Genomic DNA, 20,112 nt, shown 5'->3' with positions numbered 1-20,112 from the left:
TTCCATGTATTGTTCCCCCAACAAATCTAGCCAGGGCTCTTTGGTGAAGTCCCTTTTATTAGAAATTCCATTAGTTTTAAAAATTACACTTGTTTTTTGTCCATCGTATCTAGAAAAGATACATTCTGATGAGTGGTTTCTTTCTAGGTGAGCTACTCTAGACATGACCATGTATCCCTAAAGAAAGTAGTATTAAGTAATATTGCATCCATTTATTTATTTTGTATATTTATAGGCTCAGCCTGGAGATAGTGTTTTTCACACATACAGTAGATTGAATTGTCACAAACCTCTCAACACGTATTTGTGCAATGTGAAATTAATATAAGTTGTAAAGTTCACATTGTAAAAAAAATTAGATGGAGCTGATCACTTGAAAATATGAAATGAACACTCTATTGTAGAGATATAGATAGTCACAGTATTTTTTAGACTGAGTAAATTCTAGAATGAAACTCAAAGCATGCAAAATGCATTTTTTAATAACCCCCAAATCTAATAAAACCTGACACTTTGGAAAATTGACCACCATCCCTATTTATACAGGTTTGTATTGGTTTCAGCTACTATCATTCTTTATCATAGTTGTAGCCACTGAAGTCTAGTGTTTATTGAAACACTTCCCCAAATATAAGATTTCAAAGGTTTAATGGCTTGCATAATTTTGGAATGAAATGTAATTATTTTTAATCCATTTTTTAAACCTAGAGTCCCTGAATGATGGTGGTTTTTAAAAACAATCTCACTCTTGCTTGGTTTTGCATAGAAAATGAATTTTAAAAATTAACATACTTTCTATACCATATTTCTGCAAGCTAGATCACTTGTTCATTTCCAACAAAAATGTCACCAGTGATCCAGGTCTCAAACTTAAAACATATCTTTATTTTTCTTGGATTTATAGGCATTCTATAAATACAACCTTGATGAAAATTCATCTCGGGGTGATTGAGCCCAATACTGCTCAGTAGCTAGAATAGACTTACCTGATGCTTATTTAATGTGATTATCTAGGTTATCTTGGCAATTCTATTTCTTTGAGTCCCAGGATTTCTTAAATAATGAAAAGAATTTATACATCGCGACCATGAAAGCATGTCCTATGTGGTATGACATATGCAGAACTTTAATGATTGTGCAAAGTCAAGGCAAGGAGTTACAGGTCTTGAATGATCAACTAGTTGAAGGGGAAGTTGAGAAAAGCAGGGTTGGTCACCCAACAGGCTGTACTATCAAAACAGATCTGACTGCAGAGGACATGCTTGTTTGAGGAGTGATGGGGATCCATGAATGATGCAGTATCTGTGACAAAAACCAAAGGTTTTCTCAACTTACACAAGATTTTGCCACTATAAGTTGTGATAATAGCCATCTTACTGACACCTCTTCTTCTGGCAATTTCCTCTCTGTAGTGTTGTCAGAGAACACTCAGTTTGCATATCAACATGACCCCAGCCTTAGATGGCCAGAAAACAAATGTACATATACTAATGGTGCGTTTCTAGCAGACAGTCATCCCACCTGGTGCAGGGAGAGAGAATAGTGACTCCCAGACAGGAAGGTCCCATGTCCTCCCTGGTTCTAGTGGTTTTGAAAGGGGTTCGTTACTGACGTCTCTGTAACTTTCCTGATGTAGTGCAATAAAACTCCAGTTATTCCTTCCTTTTTCTGGAGTTTCACCTGAATCATTTAACTTTTCTGTCTAAAAATCTCACCAAATTTACTGGCGTAAGACAATTATTGCTTTGGAGTCCTGCAGTCTGTTGGCAGTCCTTCAGTCTGGTTAGGCCCCACTGATATTAGCTGGGCTCCCTCAAGTATTTGTAGTCACTTAGCAGACCAGCTAAAATCTGGCTAGACCAGCGTGGCTTCAGGTGCAGGCTGGTATCTGCTCCACCTGGTCTCTGAGCTTCCAGAAAGTCCAAGCTAGTCCAGGATGTTCACAGATGGACTGTTTACCTGGTGGCTGAATAGGATTTTGAGAGAAGTCAAGGAAAAGTCTAGGTGTGAGATCAGTACACCCTGACATCTGCCACCATTCTCCAGGCAATGAAACCCCAAGGGTTGGAGATATAAACTCTATATTTTTTACATCCCTATTCATTTAGAATGAAAGTATGTTTTTCAAATTGCATTAACAAGCTATACTCCCCCACCCCTTGTGACGCTTTGACCCTACCTTTCCTTCTCACTCTTCACCATGAAGCCCTCACGCTGTTTGTTATGGCCACTGGATTTAAAAGTGCTTTACATTGGCAAATTGTTTGCTATGTGAATGTCTCATTTTTTTTTATCATTCTGACTTTATTGCAAACTATTCTCTCAAATTTCCTGCATTTTGACCAAAACCAAAATGAATGCATCCCATCCTTTTTATGGCCACATAATACTCCATAGTGTATATAAACGTTTTCTTGATCTGCTCATCACTGAAGGACATTTAGGCTGCTTCTTTGTCCTTGCCTTTGTAGATAACTCTGCTGTGAAGATGGTGGAGCATATGGGGTTTGTGTTGATAGTTTCATATTCTGTGCATAGATGCTCAAGTGTGGGATTGCTTAGTCATATGGTATTCTATTTTAATTTTTAAAGATCAATCCAGATTGCTTTCCATAATAGTTTCATTAGTTCACATTACCACCAATAATGTAATAGGGATCCTTTATGCCACAACTCTCTAGCACTTGTTGGGGGTCTTTTTAATATATCTTTAATATGCCTTTCTTCTATGTGCAATTTTCATGGGTGTGAAGTAGTATCTCTTTATGGCTTTAATTTGCATGTCTATATTAGAAGTGACAAACATTTCCTCTTGTCTTTTGGCTTCCTGGATATCCTCTCTGGTGAATTGTCTGTTATGTATTTTTTAGTGTTGAATTGTATGAGTTTTCTATGTATATCTTGGATATTAATCCTTTAAATATCATTTCCTGATGGGAATGAAACTGCAAAATCACAGTGCAAAAGAGCATAATTTGGCGAGCAATTCAGAATTCTGTCTATTTTTGAAATCCACCCCAGAAGAAATTGCCATCAAACTTGTCCTAACACAGAGTCTTCATTATAAAGAGACTTTTGTTGTTGAAACAGAAGACTCAGTCATGCTGTGAGATTCACTTCACAATGCTTTCTTATGACTGGGAATTTATGAAAGCTTTGTTTAATTAAATTGTTGAATGATGGTATAAAACTTCGTGGCACTACTGTCCTATCTAATAATAACAGAAACTTTATTGCTAAAATAAATTATTAAAAATGACTAACAAGAATCATGCATTTGGATTAATGGTAGTATGTTTAACTAAACTTTACCAAATTGCTTTGAACTAAAAGAAAGGCAATTTTTAACTACCATAGTGATGTGAGGCACATAATTGTTAGAAACAGAGATCAATATGAAACTTTGACTTAACAGGCTGCTTAAACTATTATACACAGAGAAAGCAAGAACTGCTCAACTTTAGGGTATTAAATGCATGAGGCACAGATGGACTGAGTGGATGAGGGAATTATATAATTACTACATAATTAGCCAGTTGGGAAAGATAACAGTGAAGACATCTTCCATATTATACTTTCCCATTACCACAGAGAAGATAAAACACCTAATATAATAGATCTGGATCCTGTTTAGAGCTATTAAGTACTGGTTCTCATTTTACTGTCAGTTGGAGGCAGGGGTCAGAGTGGGTTGAAATTATTTTTTAATCTAAAATTATATAACCTTTGTCATACTTACAATCATCTGAAATCCTCACTATTTGAAATAAAGGTTGACTGCAAAATCATAATAATCAAATAAAAATATTAACTCCTTATAGTGGACTTCTGGTAAACATGTCAATCCAAAGATTTTCTGAAATGAATTCTAAGCAAGACCAAAGTGTTTCTGGTGTTATCACCTCACCTCTTTATGCTGCCAACATTTGTGAAAGTTTATCTTTTTATGTCTGTCCTTTCTCCTGAGACTCTGTAATAATTGATTGGTATATGCAACTTTTTAAATCAAGCATAGTTCACTTGGTTTCTTCTTGAGAATACTAGCAATGTCTCTGTGTAACACTGTTGGCAAGCTTCTCTTCCCATTTGTCATAAAATACACTTTTAAGCAGTTCCTCATGGAAAAAATATCTACAGATCATAAAACAAATCACTTGGACACATTGCTATGGCCAATTAAAGAGAGAACCTCAGGTAACACCAGGGCTGATTTAATTCATCTCCCCACCTACAGAAAGAGGGAGTACAGAGCCTATTAAGAAAAATCAAGAACCTTGCTGATGGCGTAAGGGTTAAGTCTCAGGCTATTACCGCTAAAGCCTGAGTGAGATCCCTGGCCAGGGAGCTGACGCAGTTGGCACAGCAGACCTCTCCTGTCTCGCCTGCTGTTCGCCTCAGCAGTGGATTTTGGTCAGTCCACCTGTTCTGCTCCCCATTCTGTCTCTGGTGAATCCTCTCGCCCTCCTGCCCCTCTGGCTTACACCCCCGTTCTTCTGTGCATAAGTAATAGATAAATAAGTTGTTTAAAAAAACCACCATGCAAATTGTGCTGATTTAAAAAAATAAGATGATGTCTGTCTATATGATCCCATCTAATTCAAGTTATGAAAGTGATTTACTACTCATAAGAGTATAATATTCCTTGATTTAGTAGTTTCCAATTTTAGAGTAGGTATCATTAAGTCAGTCTGAGCCAAGTTTTTACATTATTTTCATGTTTGTGTATTAGAAATCCCAGTTACCACATAATAAGAATATATGATGGTTTCCCATGAGCATGCATGTTTTTGCACAGCCAGCCCCATAGTATAGTTTCTCAAACTATAACCTGTTCAAGCTATTCATCTAACCCAACTGGAAGCCAAGTGGGAAGACATAAAAAGTTGTGCCTTAAGCTGGTGCAAGCAAATCAATGGATACATTTTTCTTCTCACGATATGGCTTTGAAGGCCTCCTTCGTCTGATGTCTGTTTAGTCTCCAGGTATAGTTCATACATGTTTCCTTGTTCTTCTTGGTATCATTTGCATATACCTGGCCTTTCCCTAGGTCACCTCCCTTTTGAAATTCCAGTAATGATTTACAAACCAGTAAAGGCAACACCTCCTTTATAAAATCTTCCCTTCCCAGTTTACCTCCAGCCCTGTTGAATTTCCACACAGCATAAAGACCATAGATGTCGTTTTACAAATGCAAAAAGTAACTTGCATCTTCTTTTATTGAGGAATTAATCCCAAATTGTGATGATTTGTTTATTTGTGCTTTTCCCCCATACATTGAGATTCTAGGAAGAGCAGCTATTTCTATTTTTTAACATAATCTGTATAAGTGGCCAGAGAGAAGTCAGATTTCCATTAAGTAAAGATGAGAGGATGAAGACAGATTGAGAATTAGAATGATACTAGAAATGTGCAAAGATTAAGCCCCGGTTTATTGATATTCCTCTTGGTGGCCAACATTTACTGGCAGTGATCAGTGTCTAGCAATACTCATCTGCTCTCTGGGACATTGACTATAAACCAGCTCATTGAAAATTAGGCATTCTCACATGAGATGTCTCAAGGAGAAACATTTAGTTTCATGATCTTTGCAAGGGTCAAATTTTAAAAAGATAAAAAAATGATTTGAAATTTTCATCATTGGCAAATAAAAGCAATATATCAATGTGAATCACACTATGAAACAAAAGATGAAGAACAGCGAAACAGTGAAAGAATCTACATGAACTTTTAAGCAAGCAACTGACAAATTAGATTCAACCTCTACAAGAAAAAGCTGCTGATTTTATCAGATTACATTAATTGATTCACAATGAATTTGGAAAGTTGAGTGTCTCTGTTTGACAATGTTACTGTTTAATACAGAGGCAGGGAGAAAAGAAAGAGGGAAAATTTGTTCTAGCTCCAATAATATGTGTAATAAGTACATGAGGGATCTCCTATGGAAAACAACCAAAAAAATCAAAAATAAAACATTTAAAATGTAAACTTTTTAGAAAAACTTTGATAACCTAGCATACTGTGAGGTTGTCTTCTTAAGTGTAGCATGAATTGAATATACACATGTGAGTTGTATCAATCCATATTAAAATATATTAATTATTCATAATGTTATCATACATTGCACATTACTTTTTTTATTAATTTAATACTTGAGTCTACAGATGTTACCTTATTCCAACTAGAAGCTAGAGCTTCAAGAGAAATAATATGCAAAAAAAAATTTCTATTTTGGAACTTATCAGTCCACAAAATCTTTTATCTCTATTATCTTACTAAGCACCTACATTCCCAATGTTGAGGTGAATTTTGTTATTTGGATCACATGTAGAACTAACTAGAATCCCTGCAGATGAAAGGAAAGGGGAAAACAATTGGCCAACATCTCTCAATGGGCTGTTTCTAAATGACGGAGTAGTCACATTTGACAGAGGAAGTCATCAGTAGGCCAGCGGAGAACTACACAGTACTATGGGTCTCCTGCCTTTTATTTTCATTTTTTGATTGACTTTTCTGGAATATTTCTGATGAAAATCTTAGTCCCTGGGATGTTCAGAGATGGACTATTTATAAATGAGCTTATGTCCATCTCTGAATCTATTGTTAGTAGTTCAGAAAATATTCACATGTACTTACAACAACAGAAATTCCTGAGGGCTACACAAATAGTAAATCATTTGATCCCCTTAGTAACTTCCAGTAATAGCAAGTGAAAACTGAGAAACTGAATCACAGGAATGGTAACTTTCCCTGAATCTAATTTAAAAAACCCTAATAAGTGTCAGAGCTGGAATTTGAGTGCAGATATTCTATCTCTACAGTCAGTGCACTTAGTCTGTTTTCCCAATTCATTCTACAGAGTACAGTGATTTAATTGCATGATAGAAAATTAATGTGCTTTAGTGGGAGACTTCCATGGTTAATGTACTTTTGGTTGCAAATATCAGCTTGAACCATGGGAAAAATATGGGCCAAGGAGCTAACAAAATCCATCTCTCCCTGAGCACAATTTCCTGTAGTCCCTTGAGGTATTGATCCCTGTCCTTCCTCTTTCTCTTTAGGATAACCCAATTCCTCATTGCCTCTTCTCTTGGTTTCTGCTTCCTGAGATCCCCAATCAGTCTTGCTGGTGTGATCATCCAGGTCTCATGTCTGTGTTGATATCTGACTGGTGCTCCTGGTAGTTGTCACATGCCAAAAAGAGCTGGGTTCTCTGTAGCAGGCTTTCTGTGGTCAAGGTGGTGCTGTCACCCCCATGTCTGCCCATGCCCAGGCAGTCTTGCTATGTAGTTCTTAGGTAGACATTTCCATTGATGGAATTTGTTTGAGTTTCCAGAGACAGAAGTGAAACCGATCTCATCATCTTGGGAGGTCATGAGGACAGCAGCAAGAGGCTTCAGCAGGAGGTCAACTTCTTTTTCTTTTTAAGATTTATTTATGCATAACATAGATGGGATGCAGGCCTGAAGTGTAGGATTTGAGAGGATTCACCAGGTCAGAGTTGGGGGGCAGAACAGGCAGATCTACTGAAATACACTGCTGGGAGGAGCAGCAGGGAGACAGGAGAGGTCTGTTGCGCCAACTGGGTCAGCTCCCTGGCCGGGGATTGAACTGCTGCAGTGGCTGCCAATAGCTTCCTAGTGCTGAGACTCAATCCCTTGTGTCACCATGGAGGCCCAGGAGGTCAACTTCTGACACAGATTTCACAAACTCCCAGCAGGCAAACACAGCTTCTCAGCCCCACTCCACAGCTTCCAGCCTGCCTCAGTGGAGGACTGAAGATTCCCCTCTGACTCTTTTCCCGCATGCTCCTCTGCTTTAGTCCAAGATCTTTATGTGAGTTTGTGTTGACTTGGAGCAGCAAGCATCCAAATCTTCCTCTTTGATCTTTCCCAACCTTCTTCAGCTTCTCTTCCAGTCACGGAAGATCATAACTCCCTTTTAACCTTTTAATGAGAATATAGATAATCTTTCTCTCCTGCATGAGCCTTTACTAGTGCATCCTTGTGATATCACAAGACATCTTTTGGGTTTTGTTTTTCATAGACAATACTTATGTAAAATTGGGGGCCAGCAATTTAAAAAATACTGGCTGCTCTTAGGAGAGGGGCAATGTATTTAAGCTGTTTCTTTTTTTTCCTCCTTTACAACACACATTTAATGACTGAAAATACCTACACGGCCACATATGGATATAAACAGTGTCTTACTTGAATGGGTTTTTGGATAGCTCAATTACGGAAACTAGAGAAAACCCATCCCTGTGGGACAGTAAGGCTAGTGTCCCCTGAAATTAATGCACACCAAGTAGACTCACATTATTGAGAAAGAATTTAAATTTCCTGTACTTGATTTAAAATCTCCCTGGAAACAGAAAAGAAAATGAGGGCATGAAAATATGGAACGTTACGTGTTAAAGAGAACTCCATTCATTTAAAGTCAAGCTTGCAGACCTAGTAAAATTATATTTAAGGGCCAATATAGTCAGCAAAGCTTATCTTTTCCATCCTAGATTCCTTTCTGTAATAAAACTTTCAGGGCAGGAAAATGCTATCTTGGTAAAGAAAAATGGTAATCCAACCTCAAAGTCAGGCTGAGGCAGGCCTACCTGATCAAGACAGCAATGATGAGATGTGCAGAATGAGGCGCCAAAGCCTGGGTCTGTACCTTGATGCTGATAATTATTGCTTTGCCCATCACTTTTATAAAGAATCACATGCACAGGAAATAAAAACGAGGGGAAATGAAGTCACAGAAATGGGCCTGTATCAAAGAAAATAGATTTCACAATTTTTCTATGCATAATCACTATTTCCAATATTTAACAAGATAGTTTTTGCTAGTTCATTCTGATGGTAAAACTAAATTGAGGTGGGCCTCCGTGGTGGCACAGGGGTTAAAGACAGTGCACTCAAGCTATCAGCAGCCACTGCAACACGAGTTAAATAAAGATTTATTTATTCATACATACAAGAACTAGGGTGTAAGCCAGAGGTGTGGGGATAAGAGGATTCACAAGAGACAGAGTGGGGAGAAGAACAGGTGGATCTACTGAAATCCACTGCTGAGGGGAGCAGCAGGTAAGGCAGGAGAGGTCGGCTGCACCATGTGTATCAGCTGGCCAGGGATCGAACTCCTGCTGCAGTGGCTGGTGATAGCCTGATAGTGCTGAGACTATAACCCCTGAGCCACCAGGAAGTCCCTGAATTGTAAATGTTAATCTCATCTACAAAATACCCTCACAACAACCTCTCAACTCACAGGACCAAGCAGCAGGACCTCCTGGACCGGCTAGGTTGAAACATAAAATCCACCATTACATGCGCCTAATTGCCCCACATAAAGAGAATTCCATGTTGTGGAATTCATCGCTCTACAGAGCAATGATGAGCCATGAAACACAATGTGAAGAAATTTTTAAATTACAGAAAACCCTGCAGAGTTGTTAATCTCGTGTATCTTCTGTATCAATAAGAGGATGGGTTGTGGGTCCAGCTGGGTGGTGACGTAATACAAGTCATTGGACTTCTCTTGCCTCAGTTTCGTCATAGGCACTCGTGTCACCTCCACTTTATGGATCGCCTAGGGGTTTTGTAAAGAGTCGATTATGAAAAATATAGGTTACTTAGAAGATTACATATGTACCCTAAGATTACCTACCCAGATTATTGGAATATAACTCATAGGATTGCCTTATTAGAAATAAAAACCTTTTTCTAAGGAAGTTATTTACATAATGGCAGACATTCTATTAATGATCACTTAAAAATTTCTAAGTGAAAATGTTACTGTTGTTTTTTAACATAACAGTTACCACTGCCACTGGAAATTATAGTTGTGAAATGATGTAAGGTAAGTGCTTAACTAGCAGTGACAGGGGAGTTCAGAAAGATGTTTAGCAAAAAATTCACACTATAAAATATGCCTTGGACGATTTAAATTGAAGTTATAGAAGATATGAAGGTAAAAAAGACTAGAAAATACAGCACTGGACCCATTTTATGTTTTCCAAAAGGTTATAGAATCCTTGAAACTGCTCTGAAAACAATGTACTGTGCTAATATTTCAGTATGAATAAAAAACAAATTATTACTTCAAAGAAAGCTTTTAATTGACTTAAATCATTGCATATCAGTAATTTGCCAGGTTAATACAAAATAAAATAAATTCTTACCCTATGATTTTACATCATTTTTTTAACTCCAGTATTCATTCAAATGCATATATAAGTATAAAAAGTTGAATCTGAACATTTTCTATTAATGAAAATGAATGTAGTAAGTCATATATAATCTCTTGAAGCTCAGATAAGATATGACACTAGTAGTTAAAAAATATGTTAGACAAAGCTTATAAAGTAAAAGTCGAGGTAAAGAATGTAAGCCTGTTTTAAGTAATCTCATAGATTTTTAAATGCTATATGAGAGATTGAGAACCAAGTCTTGGTAATTCCCATAATGTGAAATGTAAACCTCTCTAATGTCATCATATAAAATGATACCATTATTTCTAAGCATTAGTTTTATTCTATCTATGGAAATAATATTTAAAGAGCTCCATGATTATTTTATTCAAACTAGCCATCATCAAAGATGTAGGTAAAAGCAATAAGTTATTTTATAGTTAGCGCTCTTTCCCGGGTTAAGAAAATAGTTTATTAAAAGGAATAAAATCCAATTTAATTTTATGTAAAACAGAATCTGTGTTGTAAATGTAAAAGTGCCAAATATTATTATTTTACGTTGGCTTTATATATTTACATAGTAATTTTTTTTTTTCAGTTTTGTAATGAAAATTACAGGTGCATAAATAAAGGAAAACATACAGATAATAGAACTTCAGGTCTAAAGACAGATGCCAACTCTTCCATTCTGCCATGAAATTGACAACTTCTGGCCCTTGTCTCCTACTGCAGGCCTCTCCTGTTCTCAGAATAGCTCTGCTTCTAAGCAACGGCCCACCTTATTCATTTGAGTATTTGTACATGCATTCAACAGATTAGTGAGGTGCTTACTATGTGCTTGGTGTAGTTTCAGATCCAGGAAATACACAAAATAATGAATACTAGACTTCAGGGAGCTTAAATTAGAAATAGGACAGATTTTTTTTTTTTTTAACACATGCACAATTGAGCGCAGCAGACCATCCTCAGTGTTATGTCAGAAGTGTGTAGCCTCTGAGTATAGGATTGTCAACTCTATCCGAATCAGGATGGGGCAGGTAGGGAATGTTAAATCTAAATTTATTGAAAAATAAATATTTGCAGAGCTGTCTGTAAAGATATTTTATATAATGTGAATGGTTGGAGCTCAAGAAATTCTCTTGAGTGGCTCAAGAGAGAATTGAAGAATAAAATAAGGTCTATTAAGAGAGACTGAAGGGAAGTCACTGGTGGCTCTTAAAAACAATGCTGAACGGATGTCAATTTACCTTTTTTCTTACCCTACAAACTCAATACTATTCACCCTCTTCAGTTGCAGCCAACCCAGAAGTCTGTGTGATGAGGAAGAGTGTTCCACATTAATCTCCTAAAAAGCTTAATCTTTCTGTAGTAATTCCATTCTCTCTCCAGCCTTGCCAATGCATGCTCATTTCTCATTCAAATGATTAAAAGCATTCATAGGCTTAGCATAAACACGATTGTTACCTGCCTGATTTTTACTGCCTTAGTTGATTGCCTTGTACAATTTTTTGAAACATGGAACTAGCAGACACCTGTAAGTCAGACTGTGCTAAGTCCTGTCCCTTCGTAACACACTCTCCAACTTAACAGTGAATCTGGCTTTTATGACATCTCTTCTTTAATGTACTTCTACTTTCTGAATTAAACTCTTCTTCTTGCATATACAGCAACTCCCTAGGAGAATGTTATTAGGTATTTTTTTTCCATTAGATTTGACAAGATTTTCTTGAAAAAAATAGTTAAATGTTAAGTCCAGAGAGATATTAACTTTATCACTTTGCTTCAAAGAAATGGAAGACATCATATTGGATCAATAAAAATGCTATGTGGATAATTTGTTTTCAAAAGGCAAACAAAAACACTTGAAACAGGTCTCATCCATGTTTAATTAAAAAAGTTTAATCTAAAATTTTGCTTTTCTTCCTTATAGTGTACACATTTAAGGAGAAGAAAGTGGTGGTTTTGTTTTCCTACAGACCACGCTACTAAGAGTTGAGGAAGCTTTTATCTTATGTGGTCACTTTGTTCACGTGACTAGGGCAGTGTAAAGTGACTTAGGATACAGGGAACATGATTTCAGTGTTCGTGTAGTTTCTCGAATATAGTTTCAGCAATTGTCCCATGAGGTAATCTTAATAATATTTACCTAGACACTTTTCTCCACATGATGATTTGATTAAATAAATGGAAAATGTGTTTTTTATCGAATTAAAGTATTGCTTTCTGATAATTGCTGATTATCTGATGGCTGTTGATCCTTAACATATGAGCCGTATGGTCACCCCCAGATGTACAGGAGTGGTTTTCCATATAAATGACTCGCAGAGGTTACATCTATTCCTCCAATAAGTAGGAAGAGGCTTGTATAGTAAATGTTGCATAGAAATGAGATACTGGAAAGGTAGAAATTACAGATGACATGAGAGTTTATGTCTGAGTAAATGAGAGTAGGAAATCTTTATTGGCGGAGAGATATATTCTATCAATTACTGAGAGAGGTGTTGATGTTTCCTACTAAAATTATGGGCAGGTTTATTTCTCCTTCCAGTTCTTTCAGATTTTGCTGCATATATTTTGAAGCCCTGTGATTAGTCCACATATGTTTAGAGCTTTTATGGTTTTTGGAAAGTTGACTCCTTTGTCATTGTATAGATTACCTCTTTTAGTTCAAGTACATTCCTCCTGCTGAAGTTCACTTTGTCTGAAATTAATGTTCTTAATTGCTTTTTATTATTAGTGTTTGCTTGTATCTTTTCTATCCATTTTCTTTTAACACATTTATGCCACTATTTTTAAAGTGAGCTTCCTGTTGACAGTCTAAAGCTGTGTCTTGCTTTTTCACCTCATTTAGCAATCTCTGCCTTTTAATTGCCATTAATGGAATGTTTATTATTACCATTGATATGGTGGGATGAGAATACCTTTTTGATAGCTGTTTCCTTTACTTGTTTTCTTTTTCCATATTTATACTGTTTTGGTTAATAATTTTTTTTAGAAAATCAATTCAATCTATACTATTGTTTATATATAGCTATAAATATTGTAAGTATTCTGATTTGTAAGGCTCACCTTTCTATATTAGGAATCTATTCTCGAATAATATACAACTTCATCTGCAGAGTTGAGCACCTTACAACTATATTCTTAATGCCTCTTCCCAGACCTCATAGCATATTTGTCATGTAATTTAATTTTTCAGGTGCAAAAAAACACATAGTAATTTCCAGTCTTTTGCTTTAAAGTCAGTTTTGTTTTAGGACAAAATTATTACAATGTTTTATTTTTTTGTATTCTATTTCCATATAATGGGTAGATCTTTGTTTCTGTAAAGGATCACAGTACGTTTGCCTGAAGATCTTTGGCATTTCTTTCAGTGACAATCTACTGGCAATTAATTCTGTCAGTGTTTGTCTCAAAGAGTCTTTGCTTTTCCAGTTTTGAAGTTAACAATGAGCACTCTGGTACAGGAATGAGAAAAGGCTCAAGAGCAGATGTTTTCTGCTGTCACAAAAATTCTGGTTAGCAAGCAGTCATGTTGTATTGAACTCTGCTAATCCAAGGATTAGTCAATATTATCTCAGTCGGCAAATTGAAATGATTGAGTTAATGAGAATTAAGCAGCTACTTTTATTGAGTTGAACTTAGGTGTGTAAGTAAGCCCGTATAAACCTCAAACCACATCCCTTATGTAACCATCTTGGAGCAAAGGGCAAGAAAATGTTGAGCAAGATTGACTCCTGGTCTTGGGAGACTCCTAGTATTGTAGCCAGGTGATTTTTTTTAATGTATTCACTGAGCTACAACCGAAATCCTTGACGTCTGCCTCTGCCTAAACAACAGAAGATGAATCTAATAGTAACTATGCCGTGGCCCAAATGTACCAGTGTCCACTGCCAGTCACATTCATTAGAAAAAAAAAAATCCCCTGCCTTTAAGACTAGGAAAGCAGAAGGAATAGGCAGCTGGTGCCACTATTTATTATTCTACTAATTCATCTAAATATAAACATTTTTCCCTTTGAAAGACAGGTATTGATTCATCATTTTCCATATGTGAAATTAAAGGAAAATTGGAATAAATTCTTTGAAATTAAATTAATCTAGCATTCAGGAAACAAACCAAAAATCCATCTTTAAGTACTTGCCAAGTCCAGATACAAATAAACGACTTTTTATTCCTCCATAAGAAAAGTAAATTAGGCCATAATTTATGTTCTTGCACATGTTTTTACAGATTTCCTTATATACGTAATTATTAGTTTATTCCTAAATAATATAGTTCAAAATATTAAAAGGTTAGATGATCACTGTTTTGATACTGAAAGGATAACACCTTATAATAGTAATGCCTAAAATGCAACTAAATAGCTAATTTTTTATTTTAATTTTAATTTTTTAAATTTATTTTAATGCTATTTTCTTTTTACTTGATCATATTATATATATATATATATAATATTTATTTATTTATACAAGCACTGGGTACAGTCAGAAGCGCAGGAGGGTGAGAGAATTCACCAGAGCCAGAGCGGGGAGCAGAGCAGGCAGAAGGACCGAAGGACACTGCTGAGGGGAGCAGCGGGCGGCAGGAGAGGTCTGCGCGCCATGTGGGACCCTCGCCCGGTGGCCGGGGAGCAGCCGGGGATTGAACCGGCGCCGCAGAGGCTGCGGGCAGCTTCGCAACCCAGTGCTCAACCGCTGCGCCACCGGGGAGGCCCTCATTGATCATTTTTAAACAATATTTGCTTCCCCCCACCCCCTCAGGTTTAGTCCCCATAGGAGTTTTCTTCCACAATGCACCTGTGCACCATCACCTCAGTCCCCTGTGCTCCTCCCTCCTTCCCTCTCATTCCTCTCCTGCCTCCTCCCCTGCAGGATGTCTCTGGTTTATAATTGTCTGGTTTTGCTTTGCTGTGTTTTTGTACTGTTATTCTTTTTCATACCGATGTCTAATTTGGTTCCCTTATAAGTGAAACCATCTGATTAAATAGCTAAATTTTAAAGAAGAGAAAAAAGGAAGAGAAGACAGCACTAGTGTGATGCATGCATGTGTGATATGAGAGTTTTATAAAGGAAACTCAAGATGTGATTCCAGGGATTTCAATCCTCCTAAAGTCTCAAAGTTCATATTCAAATTACCGTAGAATTCTGGTTTAGTTATCTGTGTTCCCACGTAGCTATAGTCAGCTTTTCTCTCCAGTTTTCTTTACAATTTTGCTTCCTGGATGACTGACAATCTGTGGGGGTCTCCTTTCTTCCCTCCAACACCCTGTTCCTCAGGCGCATTTGGCTCCTGAGTCCTGCAAACTAGGCAGTCAGCCCTCTGGGTGGGCAGATCCTCTGGCTTGGTTCAAAGAAACCGAAACAAAGCCATATATTATATAACAATGAACTTTGCTGTTAGACACAGTTTGTCAGTTTTTGTGAAAGTACCTTCTGTCAATAGTCTGTCCTGTGATTTTTTATAAGGAAGAACAAAACTTTGAAAAATATAAATCATGTACTTGAATAATTGAAGCCAGACTCAAAGACAGACATGAAGCAAGTGACAGTGATGAGACCACTACAATAACAACACCAAATACCGGCTTCCCTTCTTAGTAAATTGGGAACTGCCGCTTAAGAGCAATTACCTGCATCATTTATGCATTTACAAAAGAGAAGAACCAAAATGTGATTCCATCAGTAGCATCCCATACCCTTTACAATCACTCTTTGGTCGCTGCTAGGGCAGGGGGCAGACTTCCACATTGTGAAAGGTATGACACAGCTCAACCAGCCAGGGAAAGGATAATCTGGCTAAGAAAGTATGTGAAAAACCATGAATATAGCTTAGATTTAGTTTATGGGGTAGATATCACCAGTGTAAATATCATAGGATGGTCTTCAAAAATATTTTCAACACAAAACTACAAATATTACATTTTAATGTATGAATCCCTTATTAATGAAGTAAAAACTACAGTTGATTTTATCCATACTTGGAAAATAATACTTTTTTCGCCCACAGAATGCACCAATACTTTTTTTTTTTTAAAAAAAGATTTATTTATTTATTTATACAAGCACTGGGTACAATCAGAAGTGCAGGAGAATGAGTGAATTCAGCAGAGCGGGGAACAGAACAGGCAGACTGACAAAGTACACTGCTGAGGGGAGCAGCGGGGAGACAGGAGAGGTCTGTCATGCCATGGGGGACCCTCGCTGGCAGGCCTGGATCGAACCAGCGCTGCAGAGGCTGCAAACAGCTTCACAGCGTGGTGCTCAATCGCCTGTGCCACCAGGGGAGGCCTGATTTCAAGATTTCTTTAACTTTTTTTTTTTAAAGATTTATTAATTTGCATACAAGAGCTGGGGTGCAGGCCAGAAATGGGGGGGAGGTTGAGAGGATTCATCAGAATCAGAGTGGGGAGTAGAACAAGCAGACTGACTGAAATCCACTGCTGAGGGGAGCAGCGGGGAGACAGGAGAGGTCTGCTGCGCCATGTGGGTTGCTCCCTGGCCGGGAATCAAACATTTCGATTGTTTCAGTATCTTGACTGTGGTGAATAATGCTGTGGTGCACATGGGTGGGACTGCGAGCTTAAGTTCTTTGCAGTGTAAACGTGTTGCTGTCCCTTTTTGGACTATGGTTTCCCCAGACATTGCATCGCTGCCTGTCTCACTTTCCTCTGACCAGCGCCCTCCCACCAGCACTGCCTCCTCCACTTAAACACCTGAATCATAACCCATTTTCCATCCACCTTCCTTTGCTCCTTTTCTGCGAGTATTTCCAATGACGTTCATCCCATTGTAAGATACTTTACAATTTATTTTCTGTTAAGTTTTTTGGAAGTGAAACAAGACTATTGAAAATACTTTGGAATGCAATACATGATTTTTTTACATAATCTTTATACACCTAGTGGAGTTTTTTCTACCCCTTTCTGTAGCTCTGTGTCCCCGACGTCTGCACGCAGTAGCTTTCAGGGCTGACTGACTTTACTCTATTGTGACTGGGCTGTGATTGTGTGGAGCTTCAAACTGAGCTGAGTTTTCTGCCACCACCTGCCAGACTCCACATACATACTCTTGCCACTGCATACCTCAGGGAATCTCTCTTACTACTTCTATCTCTGATCTCACTTCCTGGGAATGTTGCACAAAATCTAATTCTGTCCATCTTGTCATTAATTTTTATAATTTTGCGAAGCCCAGCCCTCTCTATGGAGCCCTGTGTTACTTCCATCTCCCAAATTAGGTTAATCAGCACAAATGAATTTACATAAATTAATCAATTGGTGCAAATTAATCTGTACAAATTCAGAATCCTGGTTCATTCATTCTTGCCCATGAAATGCTATCTTCCAGTTATTTGTTCAGATGTCTATTGCTTACATTAAAAAGTACATTCATTATTCATGAAGTTATCCAACTTTTTTTTTTGGCAATTCATAATAGACTTTTAGTAGAAATCAGTACCGGGAATGAAATTAGCTGAACATTCACCGGCAATTTCATCCTTATTTTCACTTGTTAAATTTATCAGAGGGAGTCATCATCTTGTAATGCTTTGGAACTGCTTTATTAAAAATTTTAAAAGGTTTGTATTTCCTCAGCAACATGTACCAGGGGGTGTGGACTTGGGCGTGATGTGCAAACTTTGACAGTTGTACATTTTCTATGCCTGTGATTATGCACAGTTTCACTGCCTGATAACGGAGGTTAGTCACTTTGATACAAAAGTAATCAAATACTAGAAAATGGATCCTAGTAGATTAAATTAATGAATGATATGCCCATAATATGTAAAGAAAGAAATGTAGGACTTTGTTTACTCAAAGATAAAATCCATTCAGTCGCTCATTATGTGATTATTTAGCCCCTTGAAAACCCAGACATTTTCCTGAGTCTGGTTGTAATGAGAAAATTAATCAAACAAGTGTGGCATTTATGTCACATGCAGTGTATCCTAGAATATCTAGGCTAGAAAGTATTATATCTTTATGAACTGAAAAATACCAAATAATGCAATAGTACTTCAAAAGTATCAGGTTATGTGATTAATTGATAATCTGTCCATATAACTTGTTTTTAGTTTTCCTCTTGTAAAATGATGTATGTAATTGTGCAGAAATATGACTGGACCATCATATGTATTCATCCGTACAATTTCCTTATCATGCTTAGTTTGGCTACAAGAAATAGGGAAATTGTTTTTCATTTATTTTCTGTTATCTTTACACAGGAAGGCCCACCTAATTTAGGAAAATAAAACTGCTCTTTTTAAGCTTCTGTTTGCAAGGGTATTCCACACTGCCACCACGAACCATTCCCGATTCAGATACGGTTTCCATGACCTCATAGTTGTTGCTTATAATTTATGAAGCAGGCAGGATTTTGTTTGATTTCCCTAAGCTTCACTGAACCTGTAGGCTTGAGAACAACATTTATTTTGACTTGAAAGCTGAATAAACACAATTTTACACAATTTTAACGAGAAACATTTATCAAACCCATTGAGTTAAAATAGTGGGATAATTCAACAGAATATTTATGGGTTTTCATCTTTCCTTAATGTTAAATATGTCAGTAACAATTCAGGATATGGATTAGGCTACAGACTCTAACCTATGCAGAATAAAAGTGGGTATAGGTTGATTCTAAGAAATTCACATCTGTTTTCATCTGTGCAGCTTATTAAATCTGCTTACTTGTCTAAGTTCCATTCAGTTTACTTGGCTGATTTGACTTTGGCATGTCTTCTTGAATATTATAGTCTGTGTTTTAAACAAAGAACTATAAAAGGCAATTTGGAAAGTGAGAAAATTGGACAAATTCTATGAGCATGTCATCATCTTAATGAAGTACTTAATTCTATAATCACATTTGTTTTTTAAAAAAAATTAGTGTGAGTTCAAGGGATTTTTAAAATTTCTTAACTTATAGCCCTCAAAACTTGTATCAAAGAAACCGTATGCTCTGACTGATAACAGGATGTAAAAAAATGTTGCCACTATATTTCAACCAGCTCTTTAAAGAATAGACAACCTATGAATGGTGCATCGTAGATTTTATTCTAGTTTCCCTGGAACATTACTCATTTAAGATGAATGAAAGCTAATAACTATCCTTTCTCATAAGACAGAAACATAGGGTGACACATGAAACAATTTTACTCAGTTTTTCATTACAAAAAAATCATATTCTGTTCAAAGTGAGTTATATGGATACAAGATAGTGTGAATTAATTTGGACACAGAGTAAAATTAGCTTTGGGTAAAGTGATTATTCAGAAGCTCCTAAAATTTCATCTCAGATGGATTGGTAATTGTGTTTAATATCATTAAAAGCAAATTTCAGGAGCTGCTCCTTGGAATTGTTTGAGGCACTGTATCCATGCTTTAGTATTAGGGAAAAAAAAATGTTTAGTGCAAGTCAGATAAATAGAATAGGAGATTGGCATGATTGACATGGAGTCAGCTGGGTCTCCAGTAGAGATAGAGTGTGGTTTGAGACGTGGTCAAGTATGGAAACATCCACAAGTGACATTCCCATAGATCCACACCTCCATTAAGAATGAAGCACAGGATATGTTGAGCAGTCTTCTAGGAGCTGACACACTCAGATGAAGGGCACACATTAGATTAGCTGTGAGAAACTGACATTTTATTAACTTCTACTATCCCAGAAGAGGATAATAAATATGGTGCATGTCAAAACAGCATCGTCTCAAGCATCACGGTAAATATAAAGGTAGACACTAGTAAATGAATGTTGATACAGTATCTCACATCTAAAAAATGAAAATAAGATGCAATAAGTAAGTGGAAAATCCTGCTCAGAATATAATTGTATTATGTGAATAAATTTTCCTTCGATTGGCTTTGGGAAGAATCCTAGTTGATATTCTTATTCCTTCTTCATCTCCCCAGAAGTCTAAATTAATTACCT

Source organism: Talpa europaea, assembly GCF_964194135.1.
Source record: "Talpa europaea genome assembly, chromosome: 3".
Classification (NCBI taxonomy): domain Eukaryota; kingdom Metazoa; phylum Chordata; class Mammalia; order Eulipotyphla; family Talpidae; genus Talpa; species Talpa europaea.
Note: the sequence above shows the minus strand (reverse complement) of the source record.